We start from the raw sequence: 25144 nt of genomic DNA, 5'->3' as shown, positions 1-25144 counted from the left end.
ATCTAGGGTACTTTCGGACTTAATTTTCATATGACAAAATTAGTTAGCAAAGTAAGTACATCGCTATTTTCTTTGTCTGACGCTCGTAATCCATTCATTTGCGACTTGGCGCATTTATTGCTGCCAGATCGTAGCCGTTTTGAAGGGAAAGCAACTTCTAATCATGTCTCTTTCTTGATTTACTCAGCGGCTATTTCGTAAAAAAGATACGTCACAGTCGTAATGATAAATAATGTAACGTGAAAAAGTCAATAGCCTACGACACCGGGAGTTCCCAGGCGGTCCCCCATCCAAGTACTATCCCGGCCCGTCGATGCTTAACTTCTGTGATCGGACGAGAACAGGTGTGTTCATCGTGGTATGGTCGTAAACAAACAAACGGGCAGATATCTACGATTTATTAGCACATTACATCGAAAATGGTTTAAACTTTAAAGGTCATATTTCTTGACTGGATCATCCGAAATAGGTCGTTTTTATGTGCATTTGAAAGCTCATTTCAAGCGCTATCCATTAATTACGACAACCATGCGCTTTATGATTTCCGGTAAAAAGTTCCAACGAAGGAAATCTAGGGTGCTTTCCAACTTAATTTTCATATGACAAAGTTAATTAGCAAAGTTACTACATCGCCATTTTCTTTGTCTGACGCTCGTAATCCATTCATTTGCGACTTGGCGCATTTATTGCTGCCAGATCGTAGCCGTTTTGAAGGGAAAGCAACTTCTAATCATGTCTCTTTCTTGATTTACTCAGCGGCTATTTCGTAAAAAAGATACGTCACAGTCGTAATGATAAATAATGTAACGTGAAAAAGTCAATAGCCTACGACACCGGGAGTTCCCAGGCGGTCCCCCATCCAAGTACTATCCCGGCCCGACGATGCTTAACTTCCGTGATCGGACGAGAACAGGTGTGTTCATCGTGGTATGGTCGTAGACAAACAAACGGGCAGATATCTACGATTTATTAGCACATTACATCGAAAATGGTTCAAACTTTAAAGGTCATATTTCTTGACTGGATCATTCGAAATAGGTCGTGTTTATGTGCGTTTGACAGCTCTTTTTAAGCGCTATCGATTCTTGACAACAATAATGCGCTTTATGATTTCCGGTAAAAAGTTCCAACGAAGGAAATCTAGGGTGCTTTCCGACTTAATTTTATTATGACAAAGTTAATTAGCAAAGTAACTACATCGCCATTTTCTTTGTCTGACGCTTGTAATCCATTCATTTGCGACTTGGCGCATTTATTGCTGCCAGATCGTAGCCGTTTTGAAGGGAAAGCAACTTCTAATCATGTCTCTTTCTTGATTTACTCAGCTGCTATTTCGTAAAAAAGATACGTCACAGTCGTAATGATAAATAATGTAACGTGAAAAAGTCAATTGCCTACGACACCGGGAGTTCCCAGGCGGTCCCCCATCCAAGTACTATCCCGGCCCGACGATGCTTAACTTCCGTGATCGGACGAGAACAGGTGTGTTCATCGTGGTATGGTCGTAGACAAACAAACGGGCAGATATCTACGATTTATTAGCACATTACATCGAAAATGGTTCAAACTTTAAAGGTCATATTTCTTGACTGGATCATTCGAAATAGGTCGTGTTTATGTGCATTTGAAAGCTCCTTTCAAGCGCTATCCATTAATTACGACAACCATGCGCTTTATGATTTCCGGTAAAAAGTTCCAACGAAGGAAATCTAGGGTGCTTTCCGACTTAATTTTCATATGACAAAGTTAATTAGCAAAGTTACTACATCGCCATTTTCTTTGTCTGACGCTCGTAATCCATTTATTTGCGACGTGGCGCATTTAATGCTGCAAGATTGTAGCCGTTTTGAAGGGAAAGCAACTTCTAATCATGTCTCTTTCTTGATTTACTCAGCGGCTATTTCGTAAAAAAGATACGTCACAGTCGTAATGATAAATAATGTAACGTGAAAAAGTCAATAGCCTACGACACCGGGAGTTCCCAGGCGGTCCCCCATCCAAGTACTATCCCGGCCCGACGATGCTTAACTTCCGTGATCGGACGAGAACAGGTGTGTTCATCGTGGTATGGTCGTAGACAAACAAACGGGCAGATATCTACGATTTATTAGCACATTACATCGAAAATGGTTCAAACTTTAAAGGTCATATTTCTTGACTGGATCATTCGAAATAGGTCGTGTTTATGTGCGTTTGACAGCTCTTTTTAAGCGCTATCGATTCTTGACAACAATAATGCGCTTTATGATTTCCGGTAAAAAGTTCCAACGAAGGAAATCTAGGGTGCTTTCCGAATTAATTTTATTATGACAAAGTTAATTAGCAAAGTAACTACATCGCCATTTTCTTTGTCTGACGCTTGTAATCCATTCATTTGCGACTTGGCGCATTTATTGCTGCCAGATCGTAGCCGTTTTGAAGGGAAAGCAACTTCTAATCATGTCTCTTTCTTGATTTACTCAGCGGCTATTTCGTAAAAAAGATACGTCACAGTCGTAATGATAAATAATGTAACGTGAAAAAGTCAATAGCCTACGACACCGGGAGTTCCCAGGCGGTCCCCCATCCAAGTACTATCCCGGCCCGACGATGCTTAACTTCCGTGATCGGACGAGAACAGGTGTGTTCATCGTGGTATGGTCGTAGACAAACAAACGGGCAGATATCTACGATTTATTAGCACATTACATCGAAAATGGTTCAAACTTTAAAGGTCACATTTCTTGACTGGATCATTCGAAATAGGTCGTGTTTATGTGCGTTTGACAGCTCTTTTTAAGCGCTATCGATTCTTGACAACAATAATGCGCTTTATGATTTCCGGTAAAAAGTTCCAACGAAGGAAATCTAGGGTGCTTTCCGACTTAATTTTCATATGACAAAGTTAATTAGCAAAGTTACTACATCGCCATTTTCTTTTTCTGACGCTCGTAATCCATTCATTTGCGACTTGGCGCATTTATTGCTGCCAGATCGTAGCCGTTTTGAAGGGAAAGCAACTTCTAATCATGTCTCTTTCTTGATTTACTCAGCGGCTATTGCGTAAAAAAGATACGTCCCAGTCGTAATGATAAATAATGTAACGTGAAAAAGTCAATAGCCTACGACACCGGGAGTTCCCAGGCGGTCCCCCATCCAAGTACTATCCCGGCCCAACGATGCTTAACTTCCGTGATCTGACGAGAACAGGTGTGTTCATCGTGGTATGGTCGTAGACAAACAAACGGGCAGATATCTACGATTTATTAGCACATTACATCGAATATGGTTTAAACTTTAAAGGTCATATTTCTTGAATGGATTATCCGAAATAGGTCGTGTTTATGTGCATTTGAAAGCTCATTTCAAGCGCTATTCATTAATTACGACAATAATGCGCTTTAAGATTTCCGGTAAAAAGTTCCAACGAAGGAAATCTAGGGTACTTTCAGACTTAATTTTCATATGACAAAATTAGTTAGCAAAGTAAGTACATCGCTATTTTCTTTGTCTGACGCTTGTAATCCATTCATTTGCGACGTGGCGCATTTATTGCAGCACGATGGTAGTCGTTTTGAAGGGAAAGCAACTTCTAATCATGCCTCTTTCTTGATTTACTCGGCGGCTATTGCGTAAAAAAGATACGTCCCAGTCCTAATGAGAAATAATGTAACGTGAAAAAGTCAATAGCCTACGACACCGGGAGTTCCCAGGCGGTCCCCCATCCAAGTACTATCCCGGCCCAACGATGCTTAACTTCCATGATCGGACGAGAACAGGTGTGTTCATCGTGGTATGGTCGTAGACAAACAAACGGGCAGATATCTACGATTTATTAGCACATTACATCAAAAATGGTTTAAATTTTAAAGGTCATATTTCTTGACTGGATTATCCGAAATAGGTTGTGTTTATGTGCATTTGAAAGCTCGTTTCAAGCGCTATCCATTAATTACGACAATAATGCGCTTTAAGATTTCCGGTAAAAAGTTCCAACGAAGGCAATCTAGGGTACTTTCAGACTTAATTTTCATATGACAAAGTTAATTAGCAAAGTAACTACATCGCCATTTTCTTTGTCTGACGCTCGTAATCCATTTATTTGCGACGTGGCGCATTTATTGCAGCAAGATTGTAGCCGTTTTGAAGGGAAAGCAACTTCTAATCATGTCTCTTTCTTGATTTACTCAGCGGCTATTGCGTAAAAAAGATACGTCCCAGTCGTAATGATAAATAATGTAACGTGAAAAAGTCAATAGCCTACGACACCGGGAGTTCCCAGGCGGTCCCCCATCCAAGTACTATCCCGACCCAACGATGCTTAACTTACGTGATCGGACGAGAACAGGTGTGTTCATCGTGGTATGGTCGTAGACAAACAAACGGGCAGATATCTACGATTTTTTAGCACATTACATCGAAAATGGTTTAAACTTTAAAGGTCATATTTCTTGACTGGATTATCCGAAATAGGTCGTGTTTATGTGCATTTGAAAGCTCATTTCAAGCGCTATCGATTAATTACGACAACCATGCGCATTAAGATTTCCGGTAAAAAGTTTCAACGAAGGCAATCTAGGGTACTTTCAGACTTAATTTTCATATGACAAAGTTAATTAGCAAATTAACTACATCGCCATTTTCTTTGTCTGACGCTCGTAATCCATTCATTTGCGACTTGGCGCATTTATTGCTGCCAGATCGTAGCCGTTTTGAAGGGAAAGCAACTGCTAATCATGTCTCTTTCTTGATTTACTCAGCGGCTATTTCGTAAAAAAGATACGTCACAGTCGTAATGATAAATAATGTAACGTGAAAAAGTCAATAGCCTACGACACCGGGAGTTCCCAGGCGGTCCTACATCCAAGTACTATCCCGGCCCGACGATGCTTAACTTCCGTGATCGGACGAGAACAGGTGTGCTCATCGTGGTATGGTCGTAAACAAACAAACGGGCAGATATCTACGATTTATTAGCACATTACATCGAAAATGGTTTAAACTTTAAAGGTCACATTTCTTGACTGGATTATCCGAAATAGGTCGTGTTTATGTGCATTTGAAAGCTCTTTTTAAGCGCTATCGATTCTTTACGACAACCATGCGCTTTAAGATTTCCGGTAAAAAGTTCCAACGAAGGAAATCTAGGGTGCTTTCAGACTTAATTTTCATATGACAAAGTTTATTAGCAAATTAACTACATCGCCATTTTCTTTGTCTGACGCTCGTAATCCATTCATTTGCGACTTGGCGCATTTATTGCTGCCAGATCGTAGCCGTTTTGAAGGGAAAGCAACTTCTAATCATGTCTCTTTCTTGATTTACTCAGCGGCTATTTCGTAAAAAAGATACGTCATAGTCGTAATGATAAATAATGTAACGTGAAAAAGTCAATAGCCTACGACACCGGGAGTTCCCAGGCGGTCCCCCATCCAAGTACTATCCCGGCCCGGCGATGCTTAACTTCCGTGATCGGACGAGAACAGGTGTGTTCATCGTGGTATGGTCGTAGACAAACAAACGGGCAGATATCTACGATTTATTAGCACATTACATCGAAAATGGTTTAAACTTTAAAGGTCATATTTCTTGACTGGATCATCCGAAATAGGTCGTGTTTATGTGCATTTGAAAGCTCATTTCAAGCGCTATCGATTCTTTACGACAACCATGCGCTTTAAGATTTCCGGTAAAAAGTTCCAACGAAGGAAATCTAGGGTGCTTTCAGACTTAATTTTCATATGACAAAGTTAATTAGCAAAGTAACTACATCGCCATTTTCTTTGTCTGACGCTCGTAATCCATTTATTTGCGACGTGGCGCATTTATTGCAGCAAGATTGTAGCCGTTTTGAAGGGAAAGCATCTTCTAATCACGTCCCTTACTTGATTTACTCAGCGGCTATTGCGTAAAAAAGATACGTCACAGTCGTAATGATAAATAATGTAACGTGAAAAAGTCAATAGCCTACGACACCGGGAGTTCCCAGGCGGTCCCCCATCCAAGTACTATCCTGGCCCGACGATGCTTAACTTCCGTGATCGGACGAGAACAGGTGTGTTCATCGTGGTATGGTCGTAGACAAACAAACGGGCAGATATCTACGATTTATTAGCACATTACATCGAAAATGGTTTAAACTTTAAAGGTCATATTTCTTGACTGGATCATCCGAAATAGGTCGTGTTTATGTGCATTTGAAAGCTCATTTCAAGCGCTATCGATTCTTTACGACAACCATGCGCTTTAAGATTTCCGGTAAAAAGTTCCAACGAAGGCAATCTAGGGTACTTTCAGACTTAATTTTCATATGACAAAGTTAATTAGCAAATTAACTACATCGCCATTTTTTTTTGTCTGACGCTCGTAATCCATTCATTTGCGACTTGGCGCATTTATTGCTGCCAGATCGTAGCCGTTTTGAAGGGAAAGCAACTTCTAATCATGTCTCTTTCTTGATTTACTCAGCGGCTATTTCGTAAAAAAGATACGTCACAGTCGTAATGATAAATAATGTAACGTGAAAAAGTCAATAGCCTACGACACCGGGAGTTCCCAGGCGGTCCCCCATCCAAGTACTATCCCGGCCCGACGATGCTTAACTTCCGTGATCGGACGAGAACAGGTGAGTTCATCGTGGTATGGTCGTAAACAAACAAACGGGCAGATATCTACGATTTATTAGCACATTACATCGAAAATGGTTTAAACTTTAAAGGTCATATTTCTTGACTGGATCATCCGAAATAGGTCGTTTTTATGTGCATTTGAAAGCTCATTTCAAGCGCTATCCATTAATTACGACAACCATGCGCTTTATGATTTCCGGTAAAAAGTTCCAACGAAGGAAATCTAGGGTGCTTTCCGACTTAATTTTCATATGACAAAGTTAATTAGCAAAGTTACTACATCGCCATTTTCTTTGTCTGACGCTCGTAATCCATTCATTTGCGACTTGGCGCATTTATTGCTGCCAGATCGTAGCCGATTTGAAGGGAAAGCAACTTCTAATCATGTCTCTTTCTTGATTTACTCAGCGGCTATTTCGTAAAAAAGATACGTCACAGTCGTAATGATAAATAATGTAACGTGAAAAAGTCAATAGCCTACGACACCGGGAGTTCCCAGGCGGTCCCCCATCCAAGTACTATCCCGGCCCGACGATGCTTAACTTCCGTGATCGGACGAGAACAGGTGTGCTCATCGTGGTATGGTCGTAGACAAACAAACGGGCAGATATCTACGATTTATTAGCACATTACATCGAAAATGGTTCAAACTTTAAAGGTCATATTTCTTGACTGGATCATTCGAAATAGGTCGTGTTTATGTGCGTTTGATAGCTCTTTTTAAGCGCTATCGATTCTTGACAACAATAATGCGCTTTATGATTTCCGGTCAAAAGTTCCAACGAAGGAAATCTAGGGTGCTTTCCGACTTAATTTTATTATGACAAAGTTGATTAGCAAAGTAACTACATCGCCATTTTCTTTGTCTGACGCTTGTAATCCATTCATTTGCGACTTGGCGCATTTATTGCTGCCAGATCGTAGCCGTTTTGAAGGGAAAGCAACTTCTAATCATGTCTCTTTCTTGATTTACTCAGCGGCTATTTCGTAAAAAAGATACGTCACAGTCGTAATGATAAATAATGTAACGTGAAAAAGTCAATAGCCTACGACACCGGGAGTTCCCAGGCGGTCCCCCATCCAAGTACTATCCCGGCCCGACGATGCTTAACTTCCGTGATCGGACGAGAACAGGTGTGTTCATCGTGGTATGGTCGTAGACAAACAAACAGGCAGATATCTACGATTTATTAGCACATTACATCGAAAATGGTTCAAACTTTAAAGGTCATATTTCTTGACTGGATCATTCGAAATAGGTCGTGTTTATGTGCATTTGAAAGCTCATTTCAAGCGCTATCCATTAATTACGACAACCATGCGCTTTATGATTTCCCGTAAAAAGTTCCAACGAAGGAAATCTAGGGTGCTTTCCGACTTAATTTTCATATGACAAAGTTAATTAGCAAAGTTACTACATCGCCATTTTCTTTGTCTGACGCTCGTAATCCATTCATTTGCGACTTGGCGCATTTATTGCTGCCAGATCGTAGCCGTTTTGAAGGGAAAGCAACTTCTAATCATGTCTCTTTCTTGATTTACTCAGCGGCTATTTCGTAAAAAAGATACGTCACAGTCGTAATGATAAATAATGTAACGTGAAAAAGTCAATAGCCTACGACACCGGGAGTTCCCAGGCGGTCCCCCATCCAAGTACTATCCCGGCCCAACGATGCTTAACTTCCGTGATCGGACGAGAACAGGTGTGTTCATCGTGGTATGGTCGTAGACAAACAAACGGGCAGATATCTACGATTTATTAGCACATTACATCGAAAATGGTTTAAACTTTAAAGGTCATATTTCTTGACTGGATTATCCGAAATAGGTCGTGTTTATGTGCATTTGAAAGCTCATTTCAAGCGCTATCGATTAATTACGACAACCATGCGCTTTAAGATTTCCGGTAAAAAGTTCCAACGAAGGCAATCTAGGGTACTTTCAGACTTAATTTTCATATGACAAAGTTAATTAGCAAATTAACTACATCGCCATTTTTTTTGTCTGACGCTCGTAATCCATTCATTTGCGACTTGGCGCATTTATTGCTGCCAGATCGTAGCCGTTTTGAAGGGAAAGCAACTTCTAATCATGTCTCTTTCTTGATTTACTCAGCGGCTATTTCGTAAAAAAGATACGTCACAGTCGTAATGATAAATAATGTAACGTGAAAAAGTCAATAGTCTACGACACCGGGAGTTCCGAGGCGGTCCCCCATCCAAGTACTATCCCGGCCCGACGATGCTTAACTTCCGTGATCGGACGAGAACAGGTGTGTTCATCGTGGTATGGTCGTAAACAAACAAACGGGCAGATATCTACGATTTATTAGCACATTACATCGAAAATGGTTTAAACTTTAAAGGTCATATTTTTTGACTGGATCATCCGAAAAAGGTCGTTTTTATGTGTATTTGAAAGCTCATTTCAAGCGCTATCCATTAATTACGACAACCATGCGCTTTATGATTTCCGGTAAAAAGTTCCAACGAAGGAAATCTAGGGTGCTTTCCGACTTAATTTTCATATGACAAAGTTAATTAGCAAAGTTACTACATCGCCATTTTCTTTGTCTGACGCTCGTAATCCATTCATTTGCGACTTGGCGCATTTATTGCTGCCAGATCGTAGCCGTTTTGAAGGGAAAGCAACTTCTAATCATGTCTCTTTCTTGATTTACTCAGCGGCTATTTCGTAAAAAAGATACGTCACAGTCGTAATGATAAATAATGTAACGTGAAAAAGTCAATAGCCTACGACACCGGGAGTTCCCAGGCGGTGCCCCATTCAAGTACTATCCCGGCCCGACGATGCTTAACTTCTGTGATCGGACGAGAACAGGTGTGTTCATCGTGGTATGGTCGTAAACAAACAAACGGGCAGATATCTACGATTTATTAGCACATTACATCGAAAATGGTTTAAACTTTAAAGGTCATATTTCTTGACTGGATCATCCGAAATAGGTCGTTTTTATGTGCATTTGAAAGCTCATTTCAAGCGCTATCCATTAATTACGACAACCATGCGCTTTATGATTTCCGGTAAAAAGTTCCAACGAAGGAAATCTAGGGTGCTTTCCGACTTAATTTTCATATGACAAAGTTAATTAGCAAAGTTACTACATCGCCATTTTCTTTGTCTGACGCTCGTAATCCATTCATTTGCGACTTGGCGCATTTATTGCTGCCAGATCGTAGCCGTTTTGAAGGGAAAGCAACTTGTAATCATGTCTCTTTCTTGATTTACTCAGCGGCTATTTCGTAAAAAAGATACGTCACAGTCGTAATGATAAATAATGTAACGTGAAAAAGTCAATAGCCTACGACACCGGGAGTTCCCAGGCGGTCCCCCATCCAAGTACTATCCCGGCCCGACGATGCTTAACTTCCGTGATCGGACGAGAACAGGTGTGTTCATCGTGGTATGGTCGCAGACAAACAAACGGGCAGATATCTACGATTTATTAGCACATTACATCGAAAATGGTTCAAACTTTAAAGGTCATATTTCTTGACTGGATCATTCGAAATAGGTCGTGTTTATGTGCGTTTGACAGCTCTTTTTAAGCGCTATCGATTCTTGACAACAATAATGCGCTTTATGATTTCCGGTAAAAAGTTCCAACGAAGGAAATCTAGGGTGCTTTCCGACTTAATTTTATTATGACAAAGTTAATTAGCAAAGTAACTACATCGCCATTTTCTTTGTCTGACGCTTGTAATCCATTCATTTGCGACTTGGCGCATTTATTGCTGCCAGATCGTAGCCGTTTTGAAGGGAAAGCAACTTCTAATCATGTCTCTTTCTTGATTTACTCAGCGGCTATTTCGTAAAAAAGATACGTCACAGTCGTAATGATAAATAATGTAACGTGAAAAAGTCAATAGCCTACGACACCGGGAGTTCCCAGGCGGTCCCCCATCCAAGTACTATCCCGGCCCGACGATGCTTAACTTCCGTGATCGGACGAGAACAGGTGTGTTCATCGTGGTATGGTCGTAGACAAACAAACGGGCAGATATCTACGATTTATTAGCACATTACATCGAAAATGGTTCAAACTTTAAAGGTCATATTTCTTGACTGGATCATTCGAAATAGGTCGTGTTTATGTGCATTTGAAAGCTCATTTCAAGCGCTATCCATTAATTACGACAACCATGCGCTTTATGATTTCCGGTAAAAAGTTCCAACGATGGAAATCTAGGGTGCTTTCCGACTTAATTTTCATATGACAAAGTTAATTAGCAAAGTTACTACATCGCCATTTTCTTTGTCTGACGCTCGTAATCCATTCATTTGCGACTTGGCGCATTTATTGCTGCCAGATCGTAGCCGTTTTGAAGGGAAAGCAACTTCTAATCATGTCTCTTTCTTGATTTACTCAGCGGCTATTTCGTAAAAAAGATACGTCACAGTCGTAATGATAAATAATGTAACGTGAAAAAGTCAATAGCCTACGACACCGGGAGTTCCCAGGCGGTCCCCCATCCAAGTACTATCCCGGCCCGACGATGCTTAACTTCCGTGATCGGACGAGAACAGGTGTGTTCATCGTGGTATGGTCGTAGACAAACAATCGGGCAGATATCTACGATTTATTAGAACATTACATCGGAAATGGTTCAAACTTTAAAGGTCATATTTCTTGACTGGATCATTCGAAATAGGTCGTGTTTATGTGCGTTTGACAGCTCTTTTTAAGCGCTATCGATTCTTGACAACAATAATGCGCTTTATGATTTCCGGTAAAAAGTTCCAACGAAGGAAATCTAGGGTGCTTTCCGACTTAATTTTCATATGACAAAGTTAATTAGCAAAGTTACTACATCGCCATTTTCTTTGTCTGACGCTCGTAATCCATTCATTTGCGACTTGGCGCATTTATTGCTGCCAGATCGTAGCCGTTTTGAAGGGAAAGCAACTTCTAATCATGTCTCTTTCTTGATTTACTCAGCGGCTATTTCGTAAAAAAGATACGTCACAGTCGTAATGATAAATAATGTAACGTGAAAAAGTCAATAGCCTACGACACCGGGAGTTCCCAGGCGGTCCCCCATCCAAGTACTATCCCGGCCCAACGATGCTTAACTTCCGTGATCGGACGAGAACAGGTGTGTTCATCGTGGTATGGTCGTAGACAAACAAACGGGCAGATATCTACGATTTATTAGCACATTACATCGAAAATGGTTTAAACTTTAAAGGTCATATTTCTTGACTGGATTATCCGAAATAGGTCGTGTTTATGTGCATTTGAAAGCTCATTTCAAGCGCTATCGATTAATTACGACAACCATGCGCTTTAAGATTTCCGGTAAAAAGTTCCAACGAAGGCAATCTAGGGTACTTTTAGACTTAATTTTCATATGACAAAGTTAATTAGCAAATTAACTACATCGCCATTTTTTTTGTCTGACGCTCGTAATCCATTCATTTGCGACTTGGCGCATTTATTGCTGCCAGATCGTAGCCGTTTTGAAGGGAAAGCAACTTCTAATCATGTCTCTTTCTTGATTTACTCAGCGGCTATTTCGTAAAAAAGATACGTCACAGTCGTAATGATAAATAATGTAACGTGAAAAAGTCAATAGCCTACGACACCGGGAGTTCCCAGGCGGTCCCCCATCCAAGTACTATCCCGGCCCGACGATGCTTAACTTCCGTGATCGGACGAGAACAGGTGTGTTCATCGTGGTATGGTCGTAAACAAACAAACGGGCAGATATCTACGATTTATTAGCACATTACATCGAAAATGGTTTAAACTTTAAAGGTCATATTTTTTGACTGGATCATCCGAAAAAGGTCGTTTTTATGTGCATTTGAAAGCTCATTTCAAGCGCTATCCATTAATTACGACAACCATGCGCTTTATGATTTCCGGTAAAAAGTTCCAACGAAGGAAATCTAGGGTGCTTTCCGACTTAATTTTCATATGACAAAGTTAATTAGCAAAGTTACTACATCGCCATTTTCTTTGTCTGACGCTCGTAATCCATTCATTTGCGACTTGGCGCATTTATTGCTGCCAGATCGTAGCCGTTTTGAAGGGAAAGCAACTTCTAATCATGTCTCTTTCTTGATTTACTCAGCGGCTATTTCGTAAAAAAGATACGTCACAGTCGTAATGATAAATAATGTAACGTGAAAAAGTCAATAGCCTACGACACCGGGAGTTCCCAGGCGGTCCCCCATCCAAGTACTATCCCGGCCCAACGATGCTTAACTTCCGTGATCGGACGAGAACAGGTGTGTTCATCGTGGTATGGTCGTAGACAAACAAACGGGCAGATATCTACGATTTATTAGCACATTACATCGAAAATGGTTTAAACTTTAAAGGTCATATTTCTTGACTGGATTATCCGAAATAGGTCGTGTTTATGTGCATTTGAAAGCTCATTTCAAGCGCTATCGATTAATTACGACAACCATGCGCTTTAAGATTTCCGGTAAAAAGTTCCAACGAAGGCAATCTAGGGTACTTTCAGACTTAATTTTCATATGACAAAGTTAATTAGCAAATTAACTACATCGCCATTTTTTTTGTCTGACGCTCGTAATCCATTCATTTGCGACTTGGCGCATTTATTGCTGCCAGATCGTAGCCGTTTTGAAGGGAAAGCAACTTCTAATCATGTCTCTTTCTTGATTTACTCAGCGGCTATTTCGTAAAAAAGATACGTCACAGTCGTAATGATAAATAATGTAACGTGAAAAAGTCAATAGCCTACGACACCGGGAGTTCCCAGGCGGTCCCCCATCCAAGTACTATCCCGGCCCGACGATGCTTAACTTCCGTGATCGGACGAGAACAGGTGTGTTCATCGTGGTATGGTCGTAAACAAACAAACGGGCAGATATCTACGATTTATTAGCACATTACATCGAAAATGGTTTAAACTTTAAAGGTCATATTTCTTGACTGGATCATCCGAAATAGGTCGTTTTTATGTGCATTTGAAAGCTCATTTCAAGCGCTATCCATTAATTACGACAACCATGCGCTTTATGATTTCCGGTAAAAAGTTCCAACGAAGGAAATCTAGGGTGCTTTCCGACTTAATTTTCATATGACAAAGTTAATTAGCAAAGTTACTACATCGCCATTTTCTTTGTCTGACGCTCGTAATCCATTCATTTGCGACTTGGCGCATTTATTGCTGCCAGATCGTAGCCGTTTTGAAGGGAAAGCAACTTCTAATCATGTCTCTTTCTTGATTTACTCAGCGGCTATTTCGTAAAAAAGATACGTCACAGTCGTAATGATAAATAATGTAACGTGAAAAAGTCAATAGCCTACGACACCGGGAGTTCCCAGGCGGTCCCCCATCCAAGTACTATCCCGGCCCGACGATGCTTAACTTCCGTGATCAGACGAGAACAGGTGTGTTCATCGTGGTATGGTCGTAGACAAACAAACGGGCAGATATCTACGATTTATTAGCACATTACATCGAAAATGGTTCAAACTTTAAAGGTCATATTTTTTGACTGGATCATTCGAAATAGGTCGTGTTTATGTGCGTTTGACAGCTCTTTTTAAGCGCTATCGATTCTTGACAACAATAATGCGCTTTATGATTTCCGGTAAAAAGTTCCAACGAAGGAAATCTAGGGTGCTTTCCGACTTAATTTTATTATGACAAAGTTAATTAGCAAAGTAACTACATCGCCATTTTCTTTGTCTGACGCTTGTAATCCATTCATTTGCGACTTGGCGCATTTATTGCTGCCAGATCGTAGCCGTTTTGAAGAGAAAGCAACTTCTAATCATGTCTCTTTCTTGATTTACTCAGCGGCTATTTCGTAAAAAAGATACGTCACAGTCGTAATGATAAATAATGTAACGTGAAAAAGTCAATAGCCTGCGACACCGGGAGTTCCCAGGCGGTCCCCCATCCAAGTACTATCCCGGCCCGACGATGCTTAACTTCCGTGATCGGACGAGAACAGGTGTGTTCATCGTGGTATGGTCGTAGACAAACAAACGGGCAGATATCTACGATTTATTAGCACATTACATCGAAAATGGTTCAAATTTTAAAGGTCATATTTCTTGACTGGATCATTCGAAATAGGTCGTGTTTATGTGCATTTGAAAGCTCATTTCAAGCGCTATCCATTAATTACGACAACCATGCGCTTTATGATTTCCGGTAAAAAGTTCCAACGAAGGAAATCTAGGGTGCTTTCCGACTTAATTTTCATATGACAAAGTTAATTAGCAAAGTTACTACATCGCCATTTTCTTTGTCTGACGCTCGTAATCCATTCATTTGCGACTTGGCGCATTTATTGCTGCCAGATCGTAGCCGTTTTGAAGGGAAAGCAACTTCTAATCATGTCTCTTTCTTGATTTACTCAGCGGCTATTTCGTAAAAAAGATACGTCACAGTCGTAATGATAAATAATGTAACGTGAAAAAGTCAATAGCCTACGACACCGGGAGTTCCCAGGCGGTCCCCCATCCAAGTACTATCCCGGCCCGACGATGCTTAACTTCCGTGATCGGACGAGAACAGGTGTGTTCATCGTGGTATGGTCGTAGACAAACAAACGGGCAGATATCTACGATTTATTAGCACATTACATCGAAAATGGTTCAAACTTTAAAGGTCATATTTCTTGACTGGATCATTCGAAATAGGTCGTGTTTATGTGCGTTTGACAGCTCTTTTTAAGCGCTATCGATTCTTGACAACAATAATGCGCTTTATGATTTCCGGTAAAAAGTTCCAACGAAGGAAATCTAGGGTGCTTTCCGACTTAATTTTCATATGACAAAGTTAATTAGCAAAGTTACTACATCGCCATTTTCTTTGTCTGACGCTCGTAATCCATTCATTTGCGACTTGGCGCATTTATTGCTGCCAGATCGTAGCCGTTTTGAAGGGAAAGCAACTTCTAATCATGTCTCTTTCTTGATTTACTCAGCGGCTATTTCGTAAAAAAGATACGTCACAGTCGTAATGATAAATAATGTAACGTGAAAAAGTCAATAGCCTACGACACCGGGAGTTCCCAGGCGGTCCCCCATCCAAGTACTATCCCGGCCCGACGATGCTTAACTTCCGTGATCGGACGAGAACAGGTGTGTTCATCGTGGTATGGTCGTAGACAAACAAACGGGCAGATATCTACGATTTATTAGCACATTACATCGAAAATGGTTCAAACTTTAAAGGTCATATTTCTTGACTGGATCATTCGAAATAGGTCGTGTTTATGTGCGTTTGACAGCTCTTTTTAAGCGCTATCGATTCCTGACAACAATAATGCGCTTTATGATTTCCGGTAAAAAGTTCCAACGAAGGAAATCTAGGGTGCTTTCCGACTTAATTTTATTATGACAAAGTTAATTAGCAAAGTAACTACATCGCCATTTTCTTTGTCTGACGCTTGTAATCCATTCATTTGCGACTTGGCGCATTTATTGCTGCCAGATCGTAGCCGTTTTGAAGGGAAAGTAACTTCTAATCATGTCTCTTTCTTGATTTACTCAGCGGCTATTTCGTAAAAAAGATACGTCACAGTCGTAATGATAAATAATGTAACGTGAAAAAGTCAATAGCCTACGACACCGGGAGTTCCCAGGCGGTCCCCCATCCAAGTACTATCCCGGCCCGACGATGCTTAACTTCCGTGATCGGACGAGAACAGGTGTGTTCATCGTGGTATGGTCGTAGACAAACAAACGGGCAGATATCTACGATTTATTAGCACATTACATCGAAAATGGTTCAAACTTTAAAGGTCATATTTCTTGACTGGATCATTCGAAATAGGTCGTGTTTATGTGCGTTTGACAGCTCTTTTTAAGCGCTATCGATTCTTGACAACAATAATGCGCTTTATGATTTCCGGTAAAAAGTTCCAACGAAGGAAATCTAGGGTGCTTTCCGACTTAATTTTCATATGACAAAGTTAATTAGCAAAGTTACTACATCGCCATTTTCTTTGTCTGACGCTCGTAATCCATTCATTTGCGACTTGGCGCATTTATTGCTGCCAGATCGTAGCCGTTTTGAAGGGAAAGCAACTTCTAATCATGTCTCTTTCTTGATTTACTCAGCGGCTATTGCGTAAAAAAGATACGTCCCAGTCGTAATGATAAATAATGTAACGTGAAAAAGTCAATAGCCTACGACACCGGGAGTTCCCAGGCGGTCCCCCATCCAAGTACTATCCCGGCCCAACGATGCTTAACTTCCGTGATCTGACGAGAACAGGTGTGTTCATCGTGGTATGGTCGTAGACAAACAAACGGGCAGATATCTACGATTTATTAGCACATTACATCGAATATGGTTTAAACTTTAAAGGTCATATTTCTTGACTGGATTATCCGAAATAGGTCGTGTTTATGTGCATTTGAAAGCTCATTTCAAGAGCTATTCATTAATTACGACAATAATGCGCTTTAAGATTTCCGGTAAAAAGTTCCAACGAAGGAAATCTAGGGTACTTTCGGACTTAATTTTCATATGACAAAATTAGTTAGCAAAGTAAGTACATCGCTATTTTCTTTGTCTGACGCTCGTAATCCATTCATTTGCGACTTGGCGCATTTATTGCTGCCAGATCGTAGCCGTTTTGAAGGGAAAGCAACTTCTAATCATGTCTCTTTCTTGATTTACTCAGCGGCTATTTCGTAAAAAAGATACGTCACAGTCGTAATGATAAATAATGTAACGTGAAAAAGTCAATAGCCTACGACACCGGGAGTTCCCAGGCGGTCCCCCATCCAAGTACTATCCCGGCCCGTCGATGCTTAACTTCTGTGATCGGACGAGAACAGGTGTGTTCATCGTGGTATGGTCGTAAACAAACAAACGGGCAGATATCTACGATTTATTAGCACATTACATCGAAAATGGTTTAAACTTTAAAGGTCATATTTCTTGACTGGATCATCCGAAATAGGTCGTTTTTATGTGCATTTGAAAGCTCATTTCAAGCGCTATCCATTAATTACGACAACCATGCGCTTTATGATTTCCGGTAAAAAGTTCCAACGAAGGAAATCTAGGGTGCTTTCCAACTTAATTTTCATATGACAAAGTTAATTAGCAAAGTTACTACATCGCCATTTTCTTTGTCTGACGCTCGTAATCCATTCATTTGCGACTTGGCGCATTTATTGCTGCCAGATCGTAGCCGTTTTGAAGGGAAAGCAACTTCTAATCATGTCTCTTTCTTGATTTACTCAGCGGCTATTTCGTAAAAAAGATACGTCACAGTCGTAATGATAAATAATGTAACGTGAAAAAGTCAATAGCCTACGACACCGGGAGTTCCCAGGCGGTCCCCCATCCAAGTACTATCCCGGCCCGACGATGCTTAACTTCCGTGATCGGACGAGAACAGGTGTGTTCATCGTGGTATGGTCGTAGACAAACAAACGGGCAGATATCTACGATTTATTAGCACATTACATCGAAAATGGTTCAAACTTTAAAGGTCATATTTCTTGACTGGATCATTCGAAATAGGTCGTGTTTATGTGCGTTTGACAGCTCTTTTTAAGCGCTATCGATTCTTGACAACAATAATGCGCTTTATGATTTCCGGTAAAAAGTTCCAACGAAGGAAATCTAGGGTGCTTTCCGACTTAATTTTATTATGACAAAGTTAATTAGCAAAGTAACTACATCGCCATTTTCTTTGTCTGACGCTTGTAATCCATTCATTTGCGACTTGGCGCATTTATTGCTGCCAGATCGTAGCCGTTTTGAAGGGAAAGCAACTTCTAATCATGTCTCTTTCTTGATTTACTCAGCTGCTATTTCGTAAAAAAGATACGTCACAGTCGTAATGATAAATAATGTAACGTGAAAAAGTCAATTGCCTACGACACCGGGAGTTCCCAGGCGGTCCCCCATCCAAGTACTATCCCGGCCCGACGATGCTTAACTTCCGTGATCGGACGAGAACAGGTGTGTTCATCGTGGTATGGTCGTAGACAAACAAACGGGCAGATATCTACGATTTATTAGCACATTACATCGAAAATGGTTCAAACTTTAAAGGTCATATTTCTTGACTGGATCATTCGAAATAGGTCGTGTTTATGTGCATTTGAAAGCTCCTTTCAAGCGCTATCCATTAATTACGACAACCATGCGCTTTATGATTTCCGGTAAAAAGTTCCAACGAAGGAAATCTAGGGTGCTTTCCGACTTAATTTTCATATGACAAAGTTAATTAGCAAAGTTACTACATCGCCATTTTCTTTGTCTGACGCTCGTAATCCATTTATTTGCGACGTGGCGCATTTAATGCTGCAAGATTGTAGCCGTTTTGAAGGGAAAGCAACTTCTAATCATGTCTCTTTCTTGATTTACTCAGCGGCTATTTCGTAAAAAAGATACGTCACAGTCGTAATGATAAATAATGTAACGTGAAAAAGTCAATAGCCTACGACACCGGGAGTTCCCAGGCGGTCCCCCATCCAAGTACTATCCCGGCCCGACGATGCTTAACTTCCGTGATCGGACGAGAACAGGTGTGTTCATCGTGGTATGGTCGTAGACAAACAAACGGGCAGATATCTACGATTTATTAGCACATTACATCGAAAATGGTTCAAACTTTAAAGGTCATATTTCTTGACTGGATCATTCGAAATAGGTCGTGTTTATGTGCGTTTGACAGCTCTTTTTAAGCGCTATCGATTCTTGACAACAATAATGCGCTTTATGATTTCCGGTAAAAAGTTCCAACGAAGGAAATCTAGGGTGCTTTCCGAATTAATTTTATTATGACAAAGTTAATTAGCAAAGTAACTACATCGCCATTTTCTTTGTCTGACGCTTGTAATCCATTCATTTGCGACTTGGCGCATTTATTGCTGCCAGATCGTAGCCGTTTTGAAGGGAAAGCAACTTCTAATCATGTCTCTTTCTTGATTTACTCAGCGGCTATTTCGTAAAAAAGATACGTCACAGTCGTAATGATAAATAATGTAACGTGAAAAAGTCAATAGCCTACGACACCGGGAGTTCCCAGGCGGTCCCCCATCCAAGTACTATCCCGGCCCGACGATGCTTAACTTCCGTGATCGGACGAGAACAGGTGTGTTCATCGTGGTATGGTCGTAGACAAACAAACGGGCAGATATCTACGATTTATTAGCACATTACATCGAAAATGGTTCAAACTTTAAAGGTCACATTTCTTGACTGGATCATTCGAAATAGGTCGTGTTTATGTGCGTTTGACAGCTCTTTTTAAGCGCTATCGATTCTTGACAACAATAATGCGCTTTATGATTTCCGGTAAAAAGTTCCAACGAAGGAAATCTAGGGTGCTTTCCGACTTAATTTTCATATGACAAAGTTAATTAGCAAAGTTACTACATCGCCATTTTCTTTTTCTGACGCTCGTAATCCATTCATTTGCGACTTGGCGCATTTATTGCTGCCAGATCGTAGCCGTTTTGAAGGGAAAGCAACTTCTAATCATGTCTCTTTCTTGATTTACTCAGCGGCTATTGCGTAAAAAAGATACGTCCCAGTCGTAATGATAAATAATGTAACGTGAAAAAGTCAATAGCCTACGACACCGGGAGTTCCCAGGCGGTCCCCCATCCAAGTACTATCCCGGCCCAACGATGCTTAACTTCCGTGATCTGACGAGAACAGGTGTGTTCATCGTGGTATGGTCGTAGACAAACAAACGGGCAGATATCTACGATTTATTAGCACATTACATCGAATATGGTTTAAACTTTAAAGGTCATATTTCTTGAATGGATTATCCGAAATAGGTCGTGTTTATGTGCATTTGAAAGCTCATTTCAAGCGCTATTCATTAATTACGACAATAATGCGCTTTAAGATTTCCGGTAAAAAGTTCCAACGAAGGAAATCTAGGGTACTTTCAGACTTAATTTTCATATGACAAAATTAGTTAGCAAAGTAAGTACATCGCTATTTTCTTTGTCTGACGCTTGTAATCCATTCATTTGCGACGTGGCGCATTTATTGCAGCACGATGGTAGTCGTTTTGAAGGGAAAGCAACTTCTAATCATGCCTCTTTCTTGATTTACTCGGCGGCTATTGCGTAAAAAAGATACGTCCCAGTCCTAATGAGAAATAATGTAACGTGAAAAAGTCAATAGCCTACGACACCGGGAGTTCCCAGGCGGTCCCCCATCCAAGTACTATCCCGGCCCAACGATGCTTAACTTCCATGATCGGACGAGAACAGGTGTGTTCATCGTGGTATGGTCGTAGACAAACAAACGGGCAGATATCTACGATTTATTAGCACATTACATCAAAAATGGTTTAAATTTTAAAGGTCATATTTCTTGACTGGATTATCCGAAATAGGTTGTGTTTATGTGCATTTGAAAGCTCGTTTCAAGCGCTATCCATTAATTACGACAATAATGCGCTTTAAGATTTCCGGTAAAAAGTTCCAACGAAGGCAATCTAGGGTACTTTCAGACTTAATTTTCATATGACAAAGTTAATTAGCAAAGTAACTACATCGCCATTTTCTTTGTCTGACGCTCGTAATCCATTTATTTGCGACGTGGCGCATTTATTGCAGCAAGATTGTAGCCGTTTTGAAGGGAAAGCAACTTCTAATCATGTCTCTTTCTTGATTTACTCAGCGGCTATTGCGTAAAAAAGATACGTCCCAGTCGTAATGATAAATAATGTAACGTGAAAAAGTCAATAGCCTACGACACCGGGAGTTCCCAGGCGGTCCCCCATCCAAGTACTATCCCGACCCAACGATGCTTAACTTACGTGATCGGACGAGAACAGGTGTGTTCATCGTGGTATGGTCGTAGACAAACAAACGGGCAGATATCTACGATTTTTTAGCACATTACATCGAAAATGGTTTAAACTTTAAAGGTCATATTTCTTGACTGGATTATCCGAAATAGGTCGTGTTTATGTGCATTTGAAAGCTCATTTCAAGCGCTATCGATTAATTACGACAACCATGCGCATTAAGATTTCCGGTAAAAAGTTTCAACGAAGGCAATCTAGGGTACTTTCAGACTTAATTTTCATATGACAAAGTTAATTAGCAAATTAACTACATCGCCATTTTCTTTGTCTGACGCTCGTAATCCATTCATTTGCGACTTGGCGCATTTATTGCTGCCAGATCGTAGCCGTTTTGAAGGGAAAGCAACTGCTAATCATGTCTCTTTCTTGATTTACTCAGCGGCTATTTCGTAAAAAAGATACGTCACAGTCGTAATGATAAATAATGTAACGTGAAAAAGTCAATAGCCTACGACACCGGGAGTTCCCAGGCGGTCCTACATCCAAGTACTATCCCGGCCCGACGATGCTTAACTTCCGTGATCGGACGAGAACAGGTGTGCTCATCGTGGTATGGTCGTAAACAAACAAACGGGCAGATATCTACGATTTATTAGCACATTACATCGAAAATGGTTTAAACTTTAAAGGTCACATTTCTTGACTGGATTATCCGAAATAGGTCGTGTTTATGTGCATTTGAAAGCTCTTTTTAAGCGCTATCGATTCTTTACGACAACCATGCGCTTTAAGATTTCCGGTAAAAAGTTCCAACGAAGGAAATCTAGGGTGCTTTCAGACTTAATTTTCATATGACAAAGTTTATTAGCAAATTAACTACATCGCCATTTTCTTTGTCTGACGCTCGTAATCCATTCATTTGCGACTTGGCGCATTTATTGCTGCCAGATCGTAGCCGTTTTGAAGGGAAAGCAACTTCTAATCATGTCTCTTTCTTGATTTACTCAGCGGCTATTTCGTAAAAAAGATACGTCATAGTCGTAATGATAAATAATGTAACGTGAAAAAGTCAATAGCCTACGACACCGGGAGTTCCCAGGCGGTCCCCCATCCAAGTACTATCCCGGCCCGGCGATGCTTAACTTCCGTGATCGGACGAGAACAGGTGTGTTCATCGTGGTATGGTCGTAGACAAACAAACGGGCAGATATCTACGATTTATTAGCACATTACATCGAAAATGGTTTAAACTTTAAAGGTCATATTTCTTGACTGGATCATCCGAAATAGGTCGTGTTTATGTGCATTTGAAAGCTCATTTCAAGCGCTATCGATTCTTTACGACAACCATGCGCTTTAAGATTTCCGGTAAAAAGTTCCAACGAAGGAAATCTAGGGTGCTTTCAGACTTAATTTTCATATGACAAAGTTAATTAGCAAAGTAACTACATCGCCATTTTCTTTGTCTGACGCTCGTAATCCATTTATTTGCGACGTGGCGCATTTATTGCAGCAAGATTGTAGCCGTTTTGAAGGGAAAGCATCTTCTAATCACGTCCCTTACTTGATTTACTCAGCGGCTATTGCGTAAAAAAGATACGTCACAGTCGTAATGATAAATAATGTAACGTGAAAAAGTCAATAGCCTACGACACCGGGAGTTCCCAGGCGGTCCCCCATCCAAGTACTATCCTGGCCCGACGATGCTTAACTTCCGTGATCGGACGAGAACAGGTGTGTTCATCGTGGTATGGTCGTAGACAAACAAACGGGCAGATATCTACGATTTATTAGCACATTACATCGAAAATGGTTTAAACTTTAAAGGTCATATTTCTTGACTGGATCATCCGAAATAGGTCGTGTTTATGTGCATTTGAAAGCTCATTTCAAGCGCTATCGATTCTTTACGACAACCATGCGCTTTAAGATTTCCGGTAAAAAGTTCCAACGAAGGAAATCTAGGGTGCTTTCAGACTTAATTTTCATATGACAAAGTTAATTAGCAAAGTAACTACATCGCCATTTTCTTTGTCTGACGCTCGTAATCCATTCATTTGCGACTTGGCGCATTTATTGCAGCAAGATTGTAGCCGTTTTGAAGGGAAAGCAACTTCTAATCATGTCTCTTTCTTGATTTACTCAGCGGCTATTGCGTAAAAAAGATACGTCACAGTCGTAATGATAAATGATGTAACGTGAAAAAGTCAATAGCCTACGACACCGGGAGTTCCCAGGCGGTCCCCCATCCAAGTACTATCCTGGCCCGACGATGCTTAACTTCCGTGATCGGACGAGAACAGGTGTGTTCATCGTGGTATGGTCGTAGACAAAAAAACGGGCAGATATCTACGATTTATTAGCACATTACATCGAAAATGGTTTAAACTTTAAAGGTCATATTTCTTGACTGGATTATCCGAAATAGGTCGTGTTTATGTGCATTTGAAAGCTCATTTCAAGCGCTATCGATTAATTACGACAACCATGCGCTTTAAGATTTCCGGTAAAAAGTTCCAACGAAGGAAATCTAGGGTGCTTTCAGACTTAATTTTCATATGACAAAGTTAATTAGCAAAGTAACTACATCGCCATTTTCTTTGTCTGACGCTCGTAATCCATTCATTTGCGACTTGGCGCATTTATTGCAGCAAGATTGTAGCCGTTTTGAAGGGAAAACAACTTCTAATCATGTCTCTTTCTTGATTTACTCAGCGGCTATTGCGTAAAAAAGATACGTCACAGTCGTAATGATAAATGATGTAACGTGAAAAAGTCAATAGCCTACGACACCGGGAGTTCCCAGGCGGTCCCCCATCCAAGTACTATCCTGGCCCGACGATGCTTAACTTCCGTGATCGGACGAGAACAGGTGTGTTCATCGTGGTATGGTCGTAGACAAAAAAACGGGCAGATATCTACGATTAATTAGCACATTACATCGAAAATGGTTTAAACTTTAAAGGTCATATTTCTTGACTGGATTATCCGAAATAGGTCGTGTTTATGTGCATTTGTAAGCTCATTTCAAGCGCTATCGATTAATTACGACAACCATGCGCTTTAAGATTTCCGGTAAAAAGTTCCAACGAAGGAAATCTAGGGTGCTTTCCGACTTAATTTTCATATGACAAAGTTAATTAGCAAAGTAACTACATCGCCATTTTCTTTGTCTGACGCTTGTAATCCATTCATTTGCGACTTGGCGCATTTATTGCTGCCAGATCGTAGCCGTTTTGAAGGGAAAGCAACTTCTAATCATGTCTCTTTCTTGATTTACTCAGCGGCTATTTCGTAAAAAAGATACGTCACAGTCGTAATGATAAATAATGTAACGTGAAAAAGTCAATAGCCTACGACACCGGGAGTTCCCAGGCGGTCTCCCATCCAAGTACTATCCCGGCCCGACGATGCTTAACTTCCGTGATCGGACGAGAACAGGTGTGTTCATCGTGGTATGGTCGTAGACAAACAAACGGGCAGATATCTACGATTTATTAGCACATTACATCGAAAATGGTTCAAACTTTAAAGGTCATATTTCTTGACTGGATCATTCGAAATAGGTCGTGTTTATGTGCATTTGAAAGCTCATTTCAAGCGCTATCCATTAATTACGACAACCATGCGCTTTATGATTTCCGGTAAAAAGTTCCAACGAAGGAAATCTAGGGTGCTTTCCGACTTAATTTTCATATGACAAAGTTAATTAGCAAAGTTACTACATCGCCATTTTCTTTGTCTGACGCTCGTAATCCATTCATTTGCGACTT

At 40.6% G+C, this 25144-nt stretch overlaps 44 non-coding genes across 44 annotated transcripts; all 44 read right to left on the bottom strand.

The window, feature by feature from the left end:
• Positions 1 to 253: 253 nt before the first annotated feature.
• On the bottom strand, positions 254 to 372 carry LOC130615478 (5S ribosomal RNA). The gene has a single exon (XR_008976567.1). It is a non-coding gene; the product is annotated as a 5S ribosomal RNA (ribosomal RNA).
• A 450-nt stretch (positions 373 to 822) lies between these two features.
• Positions 823 to 941, bottom strand: LOC130615178 (5S ribosomal RNA). Its single transcript, XR_008976268.1, has one exon. It is a non-coding gene; the product is annotated as a 5S ribosomal RNA (ribosomal RNA).
• Positions 942 to 1391: 450 nt separating this feature from the next.
• Positions 1392 to 1510, bottom strand: LOC130615367 (5S ribosomal RNA). Its single transcript, XR_008976457.1, has one exon. It is a non-coding gene; the product is annotated as a 5S ribosomal RNA (ribosomal RNA).
• Positions 1511 to 1960: 450 nt separating this feature from the next.
• Positions 1961 to 2079, bottom strand: LOC130615177 (5S ribosomal RNA). Its single transcript, XR_008976267.1, has one exon. It is a non-coding gene; the product is annotated as a 5S ribosomal RNA (ribosomal RNA).
• Positions 2080 to 2529: 450 nt separating this feature from the next.
• LOC130615176 (5S ribosomal RNA) lies at positions 2530 to 2648 on the bottom strand. The gene has a single exon (XR_008976266.1). It is a non-coding gene; the product is annotated as a 5S ribosomal RNA (ribosomal RNA).
• Positions 2649 to 3098: 450 nt separating this feature from the next.
• On the bottom strand, positions 3099 to 3217 carry LOC130617791 (5S ribosomal RNA). Its single transcript, XR_008978867.1, has one exon. It is a non-coding gene; the product is annotated as a 5S ribosomal RNA (ribosomal RNA).
• A 450-nt stretch (positions 3218 to 3667) lies between these two features.
• On the bottom strand, positions 3668 to 3786 carry LOC130615912 (5S ribosomal RNA). Its single transcript, XR_008976998.1, has one exon. It is a non-coding gene; the product is annotated as a 5S ribosomal RNA (ribosomal RNA).
• Positions 3787 to 4236: 450 nt separating this feature from the next.
• On the bottom strand, positions 4237 to 4355 carry LOC130617127 (5S ribosomal RNA). The gene has a single exon (XR_008978205.1). It is a non-coding gene; the product is annotated as a 5S ribosomal RNA (ribosomal RNA).
• Positions 4356 to 4805: 450 nt separating this feature from the next.
• LOC130618160 (5S ribosomal RNA) lies at positions 4806 to 4924 on the bottom strand. The gene has a single exon (XR_008979235.1). It is a non-coding gene; the product is annotated as a 5S ribosomal RNA (ribosomal RNA).
• A 450-nt stretch (positions 4925 to 5374) lies between these two features.
• On the bottom strand, positions 5375 to 5493 carry LOC130615397 (5S ribosomal RNA). Its single transcript, XR_008976487.1, has one exon. It is a non-coding gene; the product is annotated as a 5S ribosomal RNA (ribosomal RNA).
• A 450-nt stretch (positions 5494 to 5943) lies between these two features.
• Positions 5944 to 6062, bottom strand: LOC130618800 (5S ribosomal RNA). Its single transcript, XR_008979544.1, has one exon. It is a non-coding gene; the product is annotated as a 5S ribosomal RNA (ribosomal RNA).
• Positions 6063 to 6513: 451 nt separating this feature from the next.
• On the bottom strand, positions 6514 to 6632 carry LOC130616252 (5S ribosomal RNA). Its single transcript, XR_008977335.1, has one exon. It is a non-coding gene; the product is annotated as a 5S ribosomal RNA (ribosomal RNA).
• A 450-nt stretch (positions 6633 to 7082) lies between these two features.
• LOC130615859 (5S ribosomal RNA) lies at positions 7083 to 7201 on the bottom strand. Its single transcript, XR_008976945.1, has one exon. It is a non-coding gene; the product is annotated as a 5S ribosomal RNA (ribosomal RNA).
• Positions 7202 to 7651: 450 nt separating this feature from the next.
• LOC130615175 (5S ribosomal RNA) lies at positions 7652 to 7770 on the bottom strand. Its single transcript, XR_008976265.1, has one exon. It is a non-coding gene; the product is annotated as a 5S ribosomal RNA (ribosomal RNA).
• A 450-nt stretch (positions 7771 to 8220) lies between these two features.
• On the bottom strand, positions 8221 to 8339 carry LOC130616563 (5S ribosomal RNA). The gene has a single exon (XR_008977645.1). It is a non-coding gene; the product is annotated as a 5S ribosomal RNA (ribosomal RNA).
• A 450-nt stretch (positions 8340 to 8789) lies between these two features.
• LOC130616205 (5S ribosomal RNA) lies at positions 8790 to 8908 on the bottom strand. The gene has a single exon (XR_008977289.1). It is a non-coding gene; the product is annotated as a 5S ribosomal RNA (ribosomal RNA).
• A 450-nt stretch (positions 8909 to 9358) lies between these two features.
• Positions 9359 to 9477, bottom strand: LOC130616338 (5S ribosomal RNA). Its single transcript, XR_008977421.1, has one exon. It is a non-coding gene; the product is annotated as a 5S ribosomal RNA (ribosomal RNA).
• Positions 9478 to 9927: 450 nt separating this feature from the next.
• On the bottom strand, positions 9928 to 10046 carry LOC130615720 (5S ribosomal RNA). The gene has a single exon (XR_008976808.1). It is a non-coding gene; the product is annotated as a 5S ribosomal RNA (ribosomal RNA).
• A 450-nt stretch (positions 10047 to 10496) lies between these two features.
• LOC130615173 (5S ribosomal RNA) lies at positions 10497 to 10615 on the bottom strand. The gene has a single exon (XR_008976262.1). It is a non-coding gene; the product is annotated as a 5S ribosomal RNA (ribosomal RNA).
• A 450-nt stretch (positions 10616 to 11065) lies between these two features.
• Positions 11066 to 11184, bottom strand: LOC130615172 (5S ribosomal RNA). The gene has a single exon (XR_008976261.1). It is a non-coding gene; the product is annotated as a 5S ribosomal RNA (ribosomal RNA).
• Positions 11185 to 11634: 450 nt separating this feature from the next.
• Positions 11635 to 11753, bottom strand: LOC130616550 (5S ribosomal RNA). The gene has a single exon (XR_008977632.1). It is a non-coding gene; the product is annotated as a 5S ribosomal RNA (ribosomal RNA).
• A 450-nt stretch (positions 11754 to 12203) lies between these two features.
• LOC130615587 (5S ribosomal RNA) lies at positions 12204 to 12322 on the bottom strand. Its single transcript, XR_008976675.1, has one exon. It is a non-coding gene; the product is annotated as a 5S ribosomal RNA (ribosomal RNA).
• Positions 12323 to 12772: 450 nt separating this feature from the next.
• LOC130616538 (5S ribosomal RNA) lies at positions 12773 to 12891 on the bottom strand. The gene has a single exon (XR_008977620.1). It is a non-coding gene; the product is annotated as a 5S ribosomal RNA (ribosomal RNA).
• Positions 12892 to 13341: 450 nt separating this feature from the next.
• LOC130615586 (5S ribosomal RNA) lies at positions 13342 to 13460 on the bottom strand. The gene has a single exon (XR_008976674.1). It is a non-coding gene; the product is annotated as a 5S ribosomal RNA (ribosomal RNA).
• A 450-nt stretch (positions 13461 to 13910) lies between these two features.
• Positions 13911 to 14029, bottom strand: LOC130615373 (5S ribosomal RNA). Its single transcript, XR_008976463.1, has one exon. It is a non-coding gene; the product is annotated as a 5S ribosomal RNA (ribosomal RNA).
• A 450-nt stretch (positions 14030 to 14479) lies between these two features.
• Positions 14480 to 14598, bottom strand: LOC130616233 (5S ribosomal RNA). The gene has a single exon (XR_008977316.1). It is a non-coding gene; the product is annotated as a 5S ribosomal RNA (ribosomal RNA).
• Positions 14599 to 15048: 450 nt separating this feature from the next.
• LOC130615171 (5S ribosomal RNA) lies at positions 15049 to 15167 on the bottom strand. The gene has a single exon (XR_008976260.1). It is a non-coding gene; the product is annotated as a 5S ribosomal RNA (ribosomal RNA).
• Positions 15168 to 15617: 450 nt separating this feature from the next.
• Positions 15618 to 15736, bottom strand: LOC130615169 (5S ribosomal RNA). The gene has a single exon (XR_008976259.1). It is a non-coding gene; the product is annotated as a 5S ribosomal RNA (ribosomal RNA).
• Positions 15737 to 16186: 450 nt separating this feature from the next.
• LOC130615168 (5S ribosomal RNA) lies at positions 16187 to 16305 on the bottom strand. Its single transcript, XR_008976258.1, has one exon. It is a non-coding gene; the product is annotated as a 5S ribosomal RNA (ribosomal RNA).
• Positions 16306 to 16755: 450 nt separating this feature from the next.
• LOC130617777 (5S ribosomal RNA) lies at positions 16756 to 16874 on the bottom strand. Its single transcript, XR_008978854.1, has one exon. It is a non-coding gene; the product is annotated as a 5S ribosomal RNA (ribosomal RNA).
• A 450-nt stretch (positions 16875 to 17324) lies between these two features.
• LOC130615477 (5S ribosomal RNA) lies at positions 17325 to 17443 on the bottom strand. Its single transcript, XR_008976566.1, has one exon. It is a non-coding gene; the product is annotated as a 5S ribosomal RNA (ribosomal RNA).
• A 450-nt stretch (positions 17444 to 17893) lies between these two features.
• On the bottom strand, positions 17894 to 18012 carry LOC130615167 (5S ribosomal RNA). Its single transcript, XR_008976257.1, has one exon. It is a non-coding gene; the product is annotated as a 5S ribosomal RNA (ribosomal RNA).
• Positions 18013 to 18462: 450 nt separating this feature from the next.
• LOC130615366 (5S ribosomal RNA) lies at positions 18463 to 18581 on the bottom strand. Its single transcript, XR_008976456.1, has one exon. It is a non-coding gene; the product is annotated as a 5S ribosomal RNA (ribosomal RNA).
• A 450-nt stretch (positions 18582 to 19031) lies between these two features.
• On the bottom strand, positions 19032 to 19150 carry LOC130615166 (5S ribosomal RNA). Its single transcript, XR_008976256.1, has one exon. It is a non-coding gene; the product is annotated as a 5S ribosomal RNA (ribosomal RNA).
• A 450-nt stretch (positions 19151 to 19600) lies between these two features.
• Positions 19601 to 19719, bottom strand: LOC130615165 (5S ribosomal RNA). The gene has a single exon (XR_008976255.1). It is a non-coding gene; the product is annotated as a 5S ribosomal RNA (ribosomal RNA).
• A 450-nt stretch (positions 19720 to 20169) lies between these two features.
• On the bottom strand, positions 20170 to 20288 carry LOC130617765 (5S ribosomal RNA). The gene has a single exon (XR_008978842.1). It is a non-coding gene; the product is annotated as a 5S ribosomal RNA (ribosomal RNA).
• A 450-nt stretch (positions 20289 to 20738) lies between these two features.
• On the bottom strand, positions 20739 to 20857 carry LOC130615911 (5S ribosomal RNA). The gene has a single exon (XR_008976997.1). It is a non-coding gene; the product is annotated as a 5S ribosomal RNA (ribosomal RNA).
• Positions 20858 to 21307: 450 nt separating this feature from the next.
• Positions 21308 to 21426, bottom strand: LOC130617126 (5S ribosomal RNA). The gene has a single exon (XR_008978204.1). It is a non-coding gene; the product is annotated as a 5S ribosomal RNA (ribosomal RNA).
• Positions 21427 to 21876: 450 nt separating this feature from the next.
• Positions 21877 to 21995, bottom strand: LOC130618158 (5S ribosomal RNA). The gene has a single exon (XR_008979232.1). It is a non-coding gene; the product is annotated as a 5S ribosomal RNA (ribosomal RNA).
• Positions 21996 to 22445: 450 nt separating this feature from the next.
• Positions 22446 to 22564, bottom strand: LOC130615396 (5S ribosomal RNA). Its single transcript, XR_008976486.1, has one exon. It is a non-coding gene; the product is annotated as a 5S ribosomal RNA (ribosomal RNA).
• Positions 22565 to 23014: 450 nt separating this feature from the next.
• On the bottom strand, positions 23015 to 23133 carry LOC130618788 (5S ribosomal RNA). Its single transcript, XR_008979532.1, has one exon. It is a non-coding gene; the product is annotated as a 5S ribosomal RNA (ribosomal RNA).
• Positions 23134 to 23583: 450 nt separating this feature from the next.
• Positions 23584 to 23702, bottom strand: LOC130618783 (5S ribosomal RNA). Its single transcript, XR_008979528.1, has one exon. It is a non-coding gene; the product is annotated as a 5S ribosomal RNA (ribosomal RNA).
• A 450-nt stretch (positions 23703 to 24152) lies between these two features.
• On the bottom strand, positions 24153 to 24271 carry LOC130618774 (5S ribosomal RNA). Its single transcript, XR_008979526.1, has one exon. It is a non-coding gene; the product is annotated as a 5S ribosomal RNA (ribosomal RNA).
• A 450-nt stretch (positions 24272 to 24721) lies between these two features.
• Positions 24722 to 24840, bottom strand: LOC130618060 (5S ribosomal RNA). The gene has a single exon (XR_008979136.1). It is a non-coding gene; the product is annotated as a 5S ribosomal RNA (ribosomal RNA).
• Between the last annotated feature and the right edge of the window lie 304 nt (positions 24841 to 25144).

This window comes from Hydractinia symbiolongicarpus, chromosome 11 (assembly GCF_029227915.1).
Source record: "Hydractinia symbiolongicarpus strain clone_291-10 chromosome 11, HSymV2.1, whole genome shotgun sequence".
Classification (NCBI taxonomy): Eukaryota; Metazoa; Cnidaria; class Hydrozoa; order Anthoathecata; family Hydractiniidae; genus Hydractinia; species Hydractinia symbiolongicarpus.
Note: the sequence above shows the minus strand (reverse complement) of the source record. Positions and strands in the feature narration are given on the sequence as shown.